The sequence below is a fragment of the Glandiceps talaboti genome, chromosome 3 (assembly GCF_964340395.1).
Source record: "Glandiceps talaboti chromosome 3, keGlaTala1.1, whole genome shotgun sequence".
NCBI lineage: Eukaryota > Metazoa > Hemichordata > Enteropneusta > Spengelidae > Glandiceps > Glandiceps talaboti.
In genome coordinates this window covers 28,986,375-29,004,499 of record NC_135551.1, presented here as the reverse complement: position 1 = coordinate 29,004,499, position 18,125 = coordinate 28,986,375, and the positions used below count along the sequence as shown (strand labels likewise).

The following is an 18,125-nucleotide window of genomic DNA, read 5'->3' as shown; positions in this document are numbered from 1 at the left end:
CGTATAAACTCCAAAACACACACTGCTTACACTGAAAGAGCCATGGTTCTTGGCCCTCCTGTTAACCATATGTTAGTTAGTTTAACAAAGAATCTTTCCGTTACTTTAACACTTCAATGTTTAGAAGAGACACAGTTCTTTTGAATAAATGGTAGTTCTTACCAAGAAGATCTGGAAGGGCTTCTTCGTCTACAGATCTCACCACCAGAAGAGTTTCTCCTTTGTAAAAAAATAACCACGTGACATTACGTCAACTTTGTAATAATTCTGTTTCTAAGTATGGTGATACAATTATCTGCTTGTGTTCAAATAAGGTCGCGACTTTAAGCCAACATGATAAGTTTCGATAAGGCTAAGTTTCGATGGCCATACTAGATAACCTCCTTGTTTCACACACACATAATTGTATTGACTATCTATTTAAGTACATAAGCAAAGCAAACGCCCATGGTACTGCGCAGATTTAAGCATTAGAAAGTGAAACTTGCGAACAGTATTTTGAGATTGAAATGGGTAAAAGCAAACCTGCCCGAGCAGATAACATATAGACGGGTAAGTATTACAATTACCACATCTAGGCAAGGCTAATAATATGGTGGTGGCGAAATAGTCAAAGCAAACTAGTTGCAACAGAAATTATTTGTAGTGCATCTTGCTCAGAGTTGTATGCGGAATAACACATGGGAAAATCTAAGTGGTGGAACAGGGCTAAAAATGAGTTTTTAATCGTAGATTAATTAGCATATTCATGAAACATTTCTATTAATAGCTGATCACAGGGGGCAGCGAGAATGTAATTGATAGATTGATTGACTGATTCATTGATTGATTTATTTGGTTGAATGATTGATAGATTGAATAACTTATTTTGTGTGTGATATTGATCAATTCACTCACGGAGTTTTGTGGTGACATAAAATCTTTGTTTTCTCTTTCTCTGTCTACTTTTCTCTCTTTCAGCTGTATGTAATTCTCTTTATTGACTAAATAAAGACGCCTTGTCCATTCCTCTCCTCTTATCTAAATTAAAACAGCCCTAATCTTATAATTAGCGAGAGATCACTTACATTAATTTACAGTTTGATTTATCTCTTCCGTACTAGTAGTTTATGCATGATCGACTGTTTGTCCAGTGTAATAATCTCCCATAAGATTAAACAGTCATATGTATAAAGCAAATTTTCGCGGTAACAGATCTCTCGCTAATTATAAGATTGGGGGTGTTTTAATTTAGATAAGGGGATAGAATGGACAAGGCACCTTTATTTAGTCAATACAGAAAAGAGAGAATTACATACAGCCTCAGACTTTTAGTGGTCTGAGATACAGCTGACAGCAAAGTAGCCAGGGAAAGAAAAAAAAATAGTTTTAAAACTCAATGAGTGAATTGATCAATATCACACAAAGTAAGTAATATTGCACCACAAAAATTGATAATTCAATCGATCAATCATTCAACCAAATGATAAATCAATCAATCGATCCATCGATCGATCGATCAATCAATCAATCAATTACATTCTCGCTTCCCCCTGTGCTCTGATGATGAGTAATTACACTCCAATACCATCTTGTGGGCATCAAACCATACCATATAACATGAATATGTTTAATATGTTAGGTGTTTTAACTATCCCCTTATCTAAAACAGCAACCACAAACGGGTTACTTGAGAGATGCAATCTGCTAAGAAAGCTAAGAGATTTTTTCCTAATGATTTCATCAAAGGTTAAAATCGAAAAGTTGACAAACATTGCGCTATTGCTCTGAATAAAAGAATGTTTAACACCTGACAATTTACGGAAAACCTGTGAGTAAGCTCTCTTGGCTGCATTAAAAGTATTTACCGAGAAAATACTCCACAAATAAGAACAATAAGGAATATCACAAAAGACAGAAAATAAGTGACATTTAACAGAGAGACGCAAATTTAAAGTCACGAATTAGAGCATTACCTCTGACATAAAAAAGTCGAGTCTGAGCCTGGATGTCCTCATTATCCTTGAGGTCACAGGGGATCAAGTGACCAAGGTATTTGTACACATCGACGTAATTCAGCAATCTACCATTCAGGTAAATTGCAACTGGTTTGAGTCTACGTACATTAGGTTGAATTAGCATACAAACTGTCTTTTTCTCATTGAAAAGTATAGAATTAATTTCACCATAGTGGCCACAAGTATTAGCAAGCATCTGCTGGCCATAGGCTCCAGTAGATATAATAACTAAATCATCAGCATAAATTAAATGGTTCACTTTATAGCCACCGAGAAGGCAGCCATAGGGAAGTGTCTAAATACACAGTGAAAAAAGAGGTGAAGTAATTCCACCTTGTTTAACTCCATTCTTTGAATTAAAAGATTCAGATAAACATCCATTCCATCTAACCACAAAGTCTTGATACCTGACCATGTATGCTAACATCTTAATTAAGTAAGGTTTGACCCCTCTGCCCAATAATTTATTGAAAAGAATATCATGACGAACGTAATCAAACGCTTTAGATGCATCCATGAAAGTGATGAAAACGGGAGTATTGCGACGTTTATAATGATTTAAAATTTCTTTCAGAACAAAGATTGACATATCAGTACCATGCCCTGGTTTAAAACCCGAACTGGTGATCACTGGTCGACAGACAAATCTATACAGCGATTTAGCCAAACTCTCTCAAGCAGTTTAGAGGCTGTTGATGCAACAGCAACAGGACGATAATTAGATTTGTCACAAATGTCTCCACCTGGACTTTTTGGAATTGGAACTAAAACTGTAGTCAGTAATTGTTTAGGAACAGCACCACGAATTAAAATAGCCGAGAAACAGATGCTCAGGTGTAATACCATCAATACCCGATGATGCACCTGTTTTAAGGTTTTTAATTAAGTCACTAATTTCTTCTTGATGCACAAACATAATTTGCTGATGTACTTTTTGATTGCAAACAGCATAAGTATAATTGAATAATTTTCACTAATTACATAATATCTAAAGAATGCAAGCTTACAATGTCGTATAATTTGATCCATACATTGACTTACAGAGCTTGTTGATGTAGCTATCTTTATGGTTCATTTGCATATTAATCAATGAATTCATTCTGTACTGAGGCGGCTAATTAAGCAGACAAGCTTCACATTTCATAGTTTAGCTCTTTTTTTGCCAAGAGAGGGGTATATTATGTATGATAGCTATAGCTCAGAAATTTGCATTCTACTAATTACTGTGTATAGGCCTAGGAACAAATACCTTTACATAAGGCATCCTTTTTGGTATTCAGACAATACAACTGCTGCTATATATCTACTAAAACAACAAGTATGGCAGTACTTACTACTAATGCTTTGCAGGATGGTGTGATATAATTAGATTGTAATGTAGTCTAAGGTGAGATGGGCTAATCCTGCCATCTTGTGAACTCGACTGGCATAAATACAATCAAAGACAAGTAAGAATATGCGACAAGCATAAGTAGAATTCGGCCCGCCTCGTTTATCATCTTTCAGAGATGTTTATTGTATTTTTGTATTCTTCATTGTTCATTGTTTATTGTATACTTATGCCCTTTATCTGTCATAATGATGACACAGTGTTTGACATGTACGGGATTAGCAGTCCTCTACCGGAGCTAATATTAAAGTTTGTGTATCGGGTTATAACCAACTCCTTGTCTGAGTTGCTACTGAAGTCTTATCAGTATTGGATAGTGTAAGACAAAGGGGGATTTAGAAGGTGTGAATTGGGATGACCTTAAGTTTGTAGTTCAAGTAAAACCAGTCCAGCAAAGTCATAAACCATATGTCTGCACATGGAAGTATAGGGGAAGCGACCATGGTCTCAGGAATGAAATGCAAGAGTACGGCCCGGACCAAAATAGTTTGCCAAAATTACGAGGAGAACTTAATCACGGAGAAAAATAGTTGTGGCGAGTAGTATTAAAAATAAGTCATACTACTGTACCATGAATGGAGTAGTGACTGCACAGTAAGGGTACATTACCATTCAAAAGAAAAGGTAAACATTAAAAAACCCCGAATTTTACCCATATCTTTATAATCATATCAGCTACACTATAATTTAAGACACGTCTCGTTGTTCAGCCCTATCAGGGCTTGTGAATGTTGCATGGCTTATTTGTTTCGCCGTGAACACTGCATGCTGTGTGTGTCCCCATCCTAATGTGTACACTTTTATCTCAGTATCATCATCATCATCATCATCATCATCATCATCATCATCTAGTCTGGCAAGGGGTGAGACAGTGTGTACTTTATCTTATCGTTTACGTGCACGGTTTACATCTGGGGCATTCTTTCAGCAGAGACCAGTGCAGTGGAAGGCCTTGACCCGGATCGGGACGCGTTCAATAGATATAATATTATCATAATTTATCGCCCACAGGTATGGTGATAGAAACTATAAATATAGTTTACACTCGTATGACTAAACGAAATAAAGTACTACACAAACATGATGCTGAAAGAAATCCCCAATGAGTGTGTTTTTTTTGTCTTGTTTAATAGCAATGTGCTTGCAGAAAGGGTCAAGACAAAAAAAACACACTCATTGGTGATTTCTTTCAGCATCAAACATTTATAAGCGTGGTGTATTATTTGTGTTCAAAATAAGTTAAGGACATGACTTTACGTCATCATGATGAAATAGGTTTCTATGGCTATTCTAGATAACCCACTTGTTTCATACATGTGAGAAGGCGGCAATCACCCGGAACAAAACAAAAGACACAAAACATGTATGGATAGATTTAAGCATGATTTTTTCATATTAGCAATTTCGCTGTACAAAGTAGGGTTGATTTATTTTATCTAGAGATAAATTAGGCCAGTTCAGTTACATTTGTGACAAATGTGTGTGTGTTTGTGTGTGTGTGTGTGTGTTCTTTCATTAGGGTGAGGTTTTTTTTTTGTTTCTCATCTCCAATGGAATAGTCAGGCGGGTCGGGCGGGCGAAATAAAAAAAAAGGGGGGGCAAGAAAAAAAATGTATTTTTTCAGTTCTATTCTCTGTCCTTTCTGTCCTGTTAGTCTCTATACAACTTCATTTCTCTTCTCTTTATTGAATTCCTTGTTACAAGTCTCTTTCCTTCATTTTAGCAAGGTTGACAAGTCTGTAGAACAACTTTGTAAGAAGATGACTGAATCCTTATCATCCTGATGGGTGTATATCTGTAGCCATGAACTATTGTATGATTTTATCAGGAGTACTAATAAATTCGTCCTATTAATCAAAGTGGCATTGCCATCGCTAACAATGTTTTCAAGTTATCCAATTTGAACTTTAGTATGTAACTTTTTGAAACACTTACGTGATTGTCATCAGTGTGCTAGATGAATTTTCATTTATATAAACCATTACTTCTATGAAACATTTTTCTTCAGTGTGAACTTGTCAAAATAATCCACCAGATAACATGTCAAACATTTCTAGAACTCAGAACCCCTTTGGGATTTACTGTTTAAAAGTAATTAAAAGTAATAATGTAAACATCGGAATGTCTTCAAAGGTCATGCATGTCATGGGTCATGAAACGCTATGGAGTCGGTCATTTCCCTGATAATACAACTGATTTAAAGCTAAAAACTGGTCAAGAAATTAGGAATGCAGTATGACTTTTACCAATTTTAAGCACAATTTTGAAAATGATGGAAATATTCTGAGCTATTATTGCATTGCAGCAAAATGTACCGCGTGACAGTATTAATTTTGAGCCCTGTCCCTCATCAAACCTCAACGGCTTCTGCCATGATGAAAGACACATGCTGCTCTGACGTAACAAAGGGGTTGGGTGGGTGGGTGGGTGAGAGGGGGGGGGGTTAGACGGCGGTGTTCTGCCAAGGTTTCCAACAAGTGGGGACACAGGCCCCTTGGTTCGAAAAAGTGGTGCCATTTGACAGGGAGTGGGGTCAATTATTATTGTTTAGGAAATATTCATATAAATTAGATATTCCATTACGTATAGACCATTACCTAACAACATAAAAAAATTCCATTCATAATAACAGTTCCCAGTAAGCTATTTTTTTAAAATTGTGTACTACACATTACACCTTAGAAAAAGAAGGCAATTAAGATTATGTAATTTTAAGTTTTATATATATATATATATATATATATATATATATATATATATATATATATATATATATATATATATATATATATATATATATATATATATATGAATGATATATTGTTTAGAAAGATTGGACAGCCAGGTAGTCACAATTTTTTATCTGAATATCAATGAATAGCAGTGCTAAAATTTATAATTCCCTTTTTTCAGACAAGGACAATGAGCAACTTCAAAATAAGTCACAGTGAACATATGATTGAATAAAAACTTTGAGAAATCCTAAACTTGTAACCACTTGTTTCATTTTTAAAATTGTTAGTACACTGCTGTGTTTATCATTCCCTCTTCAAATTCATGACATTTTGAAGAAAAAAAATCCCTGACTCGACTTTAAAAAGTACCAAATGTGAACGAAAAACGTACAAACTAACTTTAAAATAATTTATTTTGTATTAGTTAACCGTTACTGGCTGTGTATCATGATTTGGTCCTGCTATATCAAATGACATCATAGTTACGTACCGTAAACTTGCAATGATTGATACGGAAAGCTGACATTAGGTGTCCTTGAAACTCAGAACTTGAATCTTTAACTAAAACTATCAACAAAGTCAAAGTTGGGATGCTCTGTAAATATTACATTAATTTTTTTCTGATTTGCACAACAAGTTCGTTCTTCATGTCTGACCGGGCGCACATGCATCGGCCGTCTACAGTGGCCATGCCAGTGATTACGCATTGATTCAGTGCCCAACATTCACATGTGTCACTAGCACTGTCAACATCATGCAACACGATCCCCTAACACAGCTTTTTCGGAATCAAAATACACATGTACTCATTTAATTTAACCCATCAACAAATGAAAATCACAACCTGTCCCATAAATTTGGTTCTCGAAGGCTTCTGAGCTGTGGCATGGCAGATAGATGTTCCGGTAGCAAGTTCAGTGTTTCGCACACGTCAGTGATTAGGTCAGAGGTCACGACAGTGACAGTAGACAAAACATGTGACGAGAGACGTCCATTTCGACGTCTCATCGAGAGCCTGGTCCGGCCGTGGACTTAGATAATTTTGATGTCTGCCGTAAAATGAATGCGCCAAAGCGACGCAAGGTGGGAAAATTATTGCTTCATTTGTAATTTTAGGGGGCCAATGTCGCAAGGTCGTGGCCTTGGCAGAACTGGCCTAAGACGCCATGGGGAACCTTACAATTTTGCTGTGCTCAGGGGTCGGTCGGAAATAATAAAACTTTTTTTTTCTGATGTCGGAGCTGCAAATTAGGGTCGGTCGGGAGATGAGAAACAGAAAAATAAAAAGGGCCGCCCTTAGGTCGTAGTAACTAATGGATGTACAATCAATGTCATGTGTGGTAGCACAGAATTGTTCTTTGCAATTAGGCGTGGGGAATAACAATGTAAAAGTTTGCCATTCGGGAAGGCGTTCAGTTTACATTGATAATTTTGGAACAAGTGCTGCATATACGTCATACTTCAGAATTCCTGTTTTCAGTTCTGAGTAGTGAACAATTTGCAAATTGTAGAGTGATTTTCAGTAGAAACTTTAGTTAACTGTGTATGTAACCAACATGGACACCCTGCACGTAATAAAAAAACCCAGACATACTCTGAGATGCCTAATTATGACCTATGACTTCGATGACCATACGTACGCGTAGTATAGTGTTTGTTGTCTGCTTTGTCAATACTAGCACTCTTCACAAAAACATTCGACACTGACATTATCTTTCTGTCGAAAAATACTTTGTCGTTCTGCCAATTAGAATATCCGTATAAACTCCAAAACACACACTGCTTACACTGAAAGAGCCATGGTTCTTGGCCCTCCTGTTAACCATATGTTAGTTAGTTTAACAAAGAATCTTTCCGTTACTTTAACACTTCAATGTTTAGAAGAGCCACAGTTCTTTTGAATAAATGGTAGTTCTTACCAAGAAGATCTGGAAGGGCTTCTTCGTCTACAGATCTCACCACCAGAAGAGTTTCTCCTATGTAAAAATAACCACGTGACATTACGTCAACTTTGTAATACCTCTGTTTCTAAGTATGGTGATACAATTAGCTGCTTGTGTTCAAATAAGGTCGCGACTTTACGCCAACACGATAAGTTTCGATAAGGCTAAGTTTCGATGGCCATACTAGATAACCTCCTTGTTACACACACACACACACACACACACACACACACACACACACGTAATTGTATTGACTATCTATTTAAGTACATAAGCAAAGCAAACGCCCGTGGTACTGCGCAGATTTAAGCATTATAAAGTGAAACTTGCGAACAGTATTGAGATTGAAATAGGTAAAAGCAAACCTGCCTAAGCAGATAACATATAGACGGGCAAATATTACAATTACCACATCTAGGCAAGGCTAATAATATGGTGGTGGCGAAATAGTCAAAGCAAACTAGTTGCAACAGAAATTATTTGTAGTGCATCTTGCTCAGAGTTGTATGCGGAATAACACATGGGAAAATCTAAGTGGTGGAACAGGGCTAAAAATGAGTTTTTAATCGTAGATTAATTGGCATATTCATGAAATATGTCTTTGGATAGCTCTGACAGGGGACATTGAGCGTTTGAGCGTTTAATTGAGCGTTTGATTGATTGACTGATTCATTCATTGATTGATTTATTATTTGGTTGAATGATTGATAGATTGAATAACTTATTTTGTGTGTGATATTGATCAATTCACTCACGGAGTTTTGTGGTGACATAAAATCTTTTGTTTTCTCTTTCTCTGTCTACTTTTCTCTCTTTCAGCTGTATGTAATTCTCTTTATTGACTAAATAAAGACGCCTTGTCCATTCCTCTCCTCTTATCTAAATTAAAACACCCCTACTTTTATAATTGGCGAGAGGTCACTTACATTAATTTACAGTTTGATTTATCTTCCTTTAAGTTACTAGTTTATGCATGATCGACTGTTTGTCCAGTGTAATAATCTCCCAGAACATTAAAAACATATGTATGAAGCAAATTTTCGCAGTAACTGATCTCTCGCCAATTATAAGATTAAGGATGTTTTAATTGAGATAAGAGGTTAGAATGGACAAGGTGTCTTTATTAAGTTAATAAAGACAGGAGAGAATTACATACAGCCTCAGACTTTTAGTGGTCTGAGACACAGCTGAGAGCAAAGTAGCCAGGGAAAGAAAAACAAATAGTTTTAAAACTCAATGAGTGAATTGATCAATATCACACAAAAGTAAGTCATATATTGCACCACAAAAATTGATCATTCAATCGATCAATCATTCAACCGAATGATCAATCAATCAATCCATCAATCCATCAATCAATCAATCAATCGATGGACCGACCGATCAATCAATCAATCAATCAATCAATCAATCAATCAATCAATCAATCAATCAATCAATCAATCAATCAATCAATCAATCAATCAATCAATCAATCAATCAATCAATCAATCAATCGCATTCTCGCTGCCCCCTGTGCTCTGATGATGAGTAATTACACTCTAATACCATCTTGTGGTCATAAAACTATACCATATAATATAAATATGTTTAATATTTTAGTAGGTGTTTTAATTAATGCAATTAACGTGAATAGCTGATAGCCTTGTCACAAAGAGGTGACATACATTTTGCGTATAGTTAAGTTTATTGGCCAGGGTCATTCTCGCAAACCAGAACTGTTATTTCTTCCTAACATTGCAAAATAACATTCTCGCAGACCAGAGCAGTTTGCAGGGTCGTGACTATGAACGTTTCCCCGGAGCAAAATAAAAAAAGCGTGCACGGTTTTATGGATATTTGAAATCAAGAAAACATTCTGTTAGCCGTATACAACAGTTCCTTTGAATCATAAAGACTCTCACAAAATGATGAAATGTCTTCATTTCTGTATGAAATATGGACATCTGGTAATTGGGTTTGTAAAACAGGGTTTGCTTAATTATAAAGGCAACATAAACATGACCGTGTTTTCAAAAGTGTAATCTATTTACTATTTAATACATAGCGAGATCATGAAATCTAAAGAATATAAAAAAACCCAGAAAATGTCCTTGACCTATTTCTGAAGAACATAAAAATATCCAAAAGTTGGAGGGTTACGATACATTTAAGTTACAATGTATTACTGTATTGTATATATATATATATATATATATATATATATATATATATATATATATATATATATATATATATATATATATATATATATATATTATATATAACACGATATCCCATAACGATATCCCGATCGTTGTTTCAGCAAATGGTTATATACTTGGTTCTATTTCCCAGTATTTAGAGAGATGCCAAACTACACATGCATTAAGACGAGCTGGGGAACCAGAGGAAGTAGCAAATACTATAGCATTCCTAGCATCTGATGCAGCATCATTTATCACTGGAGCACAAGTACCTGTAGATGGTGGAAGACATGCTATGTGTCCACGATAACATGATGACATCCTAAATTTGGTGATATTAGTCCTAGCAGTTGGTCACAATTAATACGTTTTGAGATATTTTTATTTTATTCATGAAACAACGATCGGGATATCATTATGGGATATAGTGTTTTATATATATATATATATATATATATATATATATATATATATATATATATATATATATATATATATATATATATATATATATATATATATATATATATATATATATATATGGCGGTTGTCTGATCGAAAAATAAATCTCCAGTTACAACTAGTACGTACTAGTGTTAACATGGACCGATTCAAAACCTAGTTTTCAGTCAAGAATTAAAACTTACCACACTACCTACAGATTATATTGACCACTAATTGATAGATACAATGTCTTTTTATAAGTAATTGACCAAGTTTTATTGAACATATCTTTCGTTATTTGATGAAAAATGTGTCCCAGTTGCTGCGAGGGCAGTTGGAAATACCTTACTAAACAAAATAAAGACCAGATTTAAACTGAATGCCTCCCGTAAGGGAATCACTAATTATGCAAATAACTCATTAAACTAAAAAACTATGGTAACAGGCTTTGTTTTTTGGACAAGCGTGCTTTCTTAGATTAATGTATGTAAGAGTGTATGATACTGCTTAATGCAGTCTTAAGATATAGCCTAATTACCGAAAATCATTAATTATGCAAATTATTCATTAACACTGTAAGGTACATCAACTAACTCTATAGGACATACACAATTTGTCGTGGTTAATGTATGTACTGAATTGTATTGGGATTGAAGCATGCAGTCGTAAGATACAGCCTAATTACCAAGAACCATTAATTATGCAAATTATTCATTAACACTGAAAGGTACACCAACAAGCTTTACATGACATATGCGATTGTTATGGTTAACGTTTGTACTGAATTATATTGGAATTGAAGTATGTATTCTTAAGATGTAGCCTAATTACCGAAAATCATTAATTACGCAAATTATTCATTAACGCTGTAAGATACATCAACGAATGTTATAGGACAAATGTATGTTGTTATGTTTAACGAATACACTACATTATATTGAAATTGAAGTATGCAGTCTTAAGATATTGTGTAATTAGTTGATTTCATTAATATGCAAATTTCTCTAATTAAACATTAACAGATCTGGCTCAAAACCTAATCAGGTCTAGCTATTACCCTAAAGATTATATATCCCAAATTTCATTACAATTGAGCCAGCCGATTTTTAGAAAATGATGACACACACACACACACACGCACACACACAGACAGACAGACAGACAGACAGACACACAGACAGACACACAGACACACAGACAGACATTCCCATTTTAATACCTCCCGTACCCTTACGGGAGGTAAAAATGAAAAGATTGCCTTACAGCTTTTCAATCCCGTATATGATTGCAACAAAACAACAGAAAAAGCTATAATTAGAATTTGTATGGAAAATGTGGAAAGTGATATAACTGCTTCAGGTTACCTTCACTCTTATTATCTTACCACTATCACGATTCAAATGAAAGTACCTTTCCTTTTGTGATATAAATATTTGATGTTTTTGAAATGAATCGTGTATAAAGAATATGTCAGATATCCCTGCCAAGGGATATATACTAGTCAAATATAGATTTTGCAGCATAAACAATTTACATGTTATTGAAAAAATTTCCTTCAAGAATCAATCAATACATTTTGTAATGAAATCTGCTTAGGGGAAATTAATGTCTGCACTACCTACAGATAATATTTAAAATAATACTAAACCACCCCTGGGGATGGTATACCAAGAGGTTTTGACCAGTGAACGAAACATATGCACGAGCGATAGAGTTCACTGGGTTAACTGGTCAATAACTGTACAGATTATCCGTAAAAACGAGTAGCAGCTAAAGTAAATCCAGTCACTACATGGTTGTATGCTCTGGTTGTATGCATGACACACGGCGTTCATAATAATAGCGTGTCAGATCACTTTTTATGTAAATTATTCATATTCTGGGGCTAATTAAAACAACAAAATCTTAGCTCATAGCTTTTGATTCCCCCCCCCCCCCAATATACTAGTATAATGTAGTAGCGATAACCACCCCCTGGGGCTGGTATACCAGTTGGTTTGGACAAGTGAACTCAATATCTCTCGCGCATATAATTCGTTAACCGGTTTTGGTGATTTAGTGCTTGCACATCACAACTTGGACATGTGCCAACTATGCATATATCACTATTTTAGACAAGTTAGTTTGATGTCTAGACCAATCAGATTTCTCGATTTTTACCATCGATATACTGGTATAATGTAGTCCTCTTTCTCTCAAGGAGGTATTTGTTTGTACAAATTGGGAGAAAGAGCAGATTCAATGTCTTTTTTTTATAAGTAACTGACCAACTTTGGTTATTTGATGAAAAAATGTGCCAGCTGCAGTTAGTGCAGGTGTAAATATAAACATTCTCCTCGATAAATCATCATTACCTTTGCATAGGCTTCTTCAACCAAACCACTTCGTTTGTGTAACTTCGATTCTACTCTCTGGGTGTGCTGTTTATAAACAAGAGACAAGAGTTCCAGTTCCGCCACTGCGGTATAGAGCACTGTCTTAGCAGATTGATACTCACCGAGTATATATATATATATATATATATATATATATATATATATATATATATATATATATATATATATATAGTTTTGGTAGTACTGGAACTCTTTCTTGGTTGTCAACCAAGAAAGAGTTCCAGTACTACCAAAACTATTGCGCTCTGCCACTGCGGTATAGAGCACTGTCTTAGCAGATTGATACTCACCAAGTTATATATATATATATATATATATATATATATATATATATATATATATATATATATATATATATATATATATATATATATATATATATATATATATTGGTTGTTATAGGTTGCATCGCTAAGAGAGTAGGAGTTAGTTGGTGTCTTATGTAAGCATGCAATTCAGTGTAAATGAAATTAAATGTTAAGTCTCAGATGTCCTAGTAAATACAAATACATTTTAAGCCCACACAATGAGTCAAACTGTTAATTTTCCAACATTAAAATTGTATTTACGGCTCTAGTTCCACAGATGCTAGATATGTTAACGATGTTACCTTTTGTTTTTATCAGATGGGGTACCGCTAATGATGTTAGATAGACAACTGATCTGTGAAAACACGACAAAACAAAGCAAAGTAGAACAAAACAATATGAATTTGGTAGTGCTGGAAATAATGTTGAACGTAAAATAATGCTAAATCATTAATGTTAAAATCGTAGATCAATGTAGTGACGTAAGTGGCCAATGGATTTATTTACTCGCCACACACAAAGGATACGCTTACATCACAAGAAAGAATTTCAAAGAAATTCGTATAGATACACAGAACAAAAGAGAAAGAAAATGAGAGAAAAGACCTTGGTGGGTTTCAAAACTGTGTGACTGGGGACTGGCAAAATAGCAAAAACAATGCTATCAAACAATGCGGTGCGGCGTGTCGCTATAAGCTAGTTGAAGACGACTAGTAACAATACTCTTAGATTATGAGTATTTACGGCCGAATGAAGGAAAATATCTGAGAATAATATATTATTAATACACACGCAGGTGTAAGTGATGTATATTTGGCAAAAGAATGGCAAATTTTAATATTTTCAATCATATTTCGAACATCATAGCACTATTGAAATTGTTGCTACACACAGAACATAAATAAATTGCAATCGATGTCAGTTGTCAGCAGTAGAACGATTAAGGGTACAAATCACATTCCCTATTCCTCAGGCTGGAATAATTCCTCACCTAACATTGATATTCATCGTTCTATCGAACCCTTCCAACTTTGTGTTCTCTATACTTCCCATTTCTAAAATACCAGCGTTGTTCACCTGATGAGAGACAATGACGTCACATCAAAACAATTCACAATGACCCACCCCTATTGTGAACAATCATCACTTTTGTTACTGTTTGCATGATAATTAAAGCCTAGATAGGTGTACCTATCAACATTTCTTGCTATTGAAAATTGAAGCAGGTCTTCCAGTTTTAGCAGTATATGTAGCTGAAGAAAGATCGATAAAGTGTCGGCCAGTGATTCAATGATTCAATTCCAGGTTCTCGCATAAGTACTTTCTTATGAGTGGCGCCATACATATTGGATAGGATTATTCATCTGTTCCATCAGTACCAACTTTTTCGAAAGATCTGCCAGACAACTGCTTTCAATATAATCCAAATTTTAATCCTAATCGGATGTGAGTTTTTACATACACTTTAGATGTAATATATGGAACATACTGGCTGAACTGTATGTCATGCCAATAAGTTTCAAACATAATTATTTCGTTTAAGGATCGGAATTAAAAAATAGATAGAACTGATAATATGACATGACGCAGAGTATAAAATAGCTTTACCGTACATCAATCACTATGGAGGCCATTTAAGAATTTTTGACAAGTAAAATTACATTTTCATAGAATTGAATGTACTGCTATTTCTGGTCAATAACGCGTTTAGGAAAGCTTGTTCAAAGAATGTGTGTTCCAATTTCGTTGAAATTCAGGTTTTTGTGAAAATAATGACACACAAATAGACAGACAGACAGACAGACAGACAGACAACATACCATCCCCTTATGAAAGGTAAACTTTACTTGGCTTTTACTTACCAATACATCTAGTCGACCGTAATGTTTCAATGTACTCTAAACAAGATTTTCGACGTCACTTTCCTTTGTGACGTCACCAGTGACAAGCAAAGGCTAGAAATGAAAGAAAACAAACACCAATCTTTCAGGGTTGACGCAATTCAGAGCAATATACCAAAGTTCCTCAGCAGCCATTTTGTAGTTTAACTACTTAAGAACAAAAATGTTAGGGCAGACCTTTTTTATTTCCATTTTTCATTTTCATTTTTCTCATAATTCGATCGACCATACATTTCATGCGAAATAATAAAGAAAAACTGACGCCCTCTATTTCTGGATTTAAAATAATCACGACGTCACTAACGGCAAGTTGGCGACTACACTATACTAGCATACATCTGATTGAAAATTATCGTTCATTACTAAAATTCGGGACCTTTCAAATTAATCAAACAAGTGGTTCATAGATTCTAAACTTCATTTTAAGGCATCCAAGTACTATCCTGTAGCTAAGTATACAAGTACGATAACGAATTGAAAGTATCATCAACAATAATCAAAACAATTGACAGGTGTTACGATAAGAAACATAAAACTAAAAAGAGCCTCCCTAATATGTAAATTAGTCCAGGATTTCCACTACATATTATTGCCGCACATTAACACCGATTTTGTCTTAAAGTGGAAAAGTGGCCCTTTGCATATACTTAGTATATATATATGCATCTCTCCCGTCATATGACTCAGTAAGTTACTGAAAATGATATTCAAATAAAAGTTGGCTGGTCGACGCAATAAAAATGTATACAAGTTGATCATGAAATGGATGGTACTTTCTTTTCCGAAATCATAAAATTTGCCTGAATTTTCATCGTAAACTACACGTGCACATCTTGCACAAATTCATAGTTTATATATATACACACCCAGGCTGTGATTTTACAACAGACACACAAACAAACAAACAAACAAACAAACAAACAAACAGACATGCAAACAAACAAACAAACAAACAAACAAACACAAACAAACAAACAAACAAACAAACAAAAACCAAATCAAATACTACTCACTGTTAATCTTCTACCATTACTTACCTTACAACTTGTTTCTTCACATCTTTTTGCCAGTCTTTTCCAAGTTGTCTACATTTCTTCCACTCAAAACTAAATTAGCACCAAGCTTTGCAAACAAAACACTAGTGGCAGCTCCAATTGAAGCAAGCAGGCAAGCGAACAAACGAAGCACAACAGAATCAATTATACTGGCATAGATGAAGGACATTATGCTAATATTGTACTGTGACACACAAACCATTCTGAGTGTAACCAAAAATATACCCGACTCCATATCAGGTTAGTGTTACCTCTGATTGCCTGTCCTACGCTAATTTCAATACATGCATCATGATAGCTAGTACACTTCTTGCATCTCAGTTTCATTTGCATACTTTTAATTTCGTAAAGCAACATCCATCCTTTTTGTCCGAAAACTCCGACCCCCTCCCCTCCGTTACCAAATCTAATGGTTAACCTCGTAATACTGCAAAGGCATATGACTGTGACTGTGATCGTTGATAATTTTCTCCCTCACTCATAGATGGAGATGTAATTAAAGGACGTAGGTGTTAATTTTCTTCAGCTGATCTTACTATATAGTTTGGTTTGTCTTGATATTGGGTCATGGTCGTTTTGATCAAATTTGACCTGGTTTAGCTAGGTTTATGCCATATTTCTCAAACAACTGTTACCTAAACCAGTAGAAAACAGTCTATATCTATCACAAACGCAATATTATCTACAAGACTTATTATTTTTTGCTTACCAGTAATAATTGCAACTTTCCGAGCCAGAGAAAAGGGTGCCGCCATGTTCCAAACACAACGACTGTGATAGTTGTAATGCAAGTATATTATATCCTCACGCAGAACGGGCTAGACCATATATATGGATCCACACAACCAACAAGTACAAATTGGATAAATAGTTATAAATCCATTAGTAACCTCAATGAGATGGTATCATTTAAACGTAACATAAACAATTTTAAGTTTTTAGAACACTATTCTTGGGTGAAAATGATAACAGAAGAGAAAACTATGTAAATAATTTGGAGGATCACCATAGCACCTCACTTTACTTTAAAGTCAGATCTAATTCCATTGAAATAGAAGGGAATAAAGTAAATTGGACAAATTATAAAGGGTCTGGAGATTGTAAACTCTGCTCGAGAGGGAAAGAAGATATTTATCACTTTCTTTTTATAAGTCCAGTTTCTCTCGACATAAGAAATACATTTTTCTTGCATTTAAATGAAACATTTGTAAACTTCGGTGATGACAATGTATGTAGTAAATTTCATTCTCGGGGTCTGAACTTTAAATTCAATATTCTTTTTAGTACGGCTTTATGGGAGGTCAACCATGCCCTTGGGGAAAAGGTCACAAAGTTGACAAAAACATTCATAAGTTCGTTATGGGATAGACGAAATTCCAGTTTGAGTCACTAAGAGTTATTGACATATTAAGTAAGAATGCAATTTGACAGGGGAGTGCCATTCTTTGTTTCTTGTTGCTTTGTTTGATTGTATTGTCTTGGGTATTTGTTCTGTGTCTGTATATTTTATCTTATTTAATAACTTTTTATGTACCGTTGCAAAGGTGTAATAAATAAATAAATAAATAAATAAATAAATAAATAAATAAATAAATAAATAAATAAATAAATAAATAAATAAATAAATAAATAAATAAATAAGCTAACTGACTTTTGACCCGTCCAGGACCACTTTCAGCTCCACGTGTACATACATGTGTAGAAACCACCGAACCAATCCGCGTACTAGTAAAGGACCATGAATAATGCATGTAACGTTTTTATTTGATG

General features: G+C 34.7%; 1 pseudogene; it reads right to left on the bottom strand.

Annotated features, from left to right (window-relative positions):
• Positions 1-1,911: 1,911 nt before the first annotated feature.
• LOC144433361 (putative oxidoreductase SAR2567) lies at positions 1,912-17,110 on the bottom strand (annotated as a pseudogene).
• Positions 17,111-18,125: the final 1,015 nt, after the last annotated feature.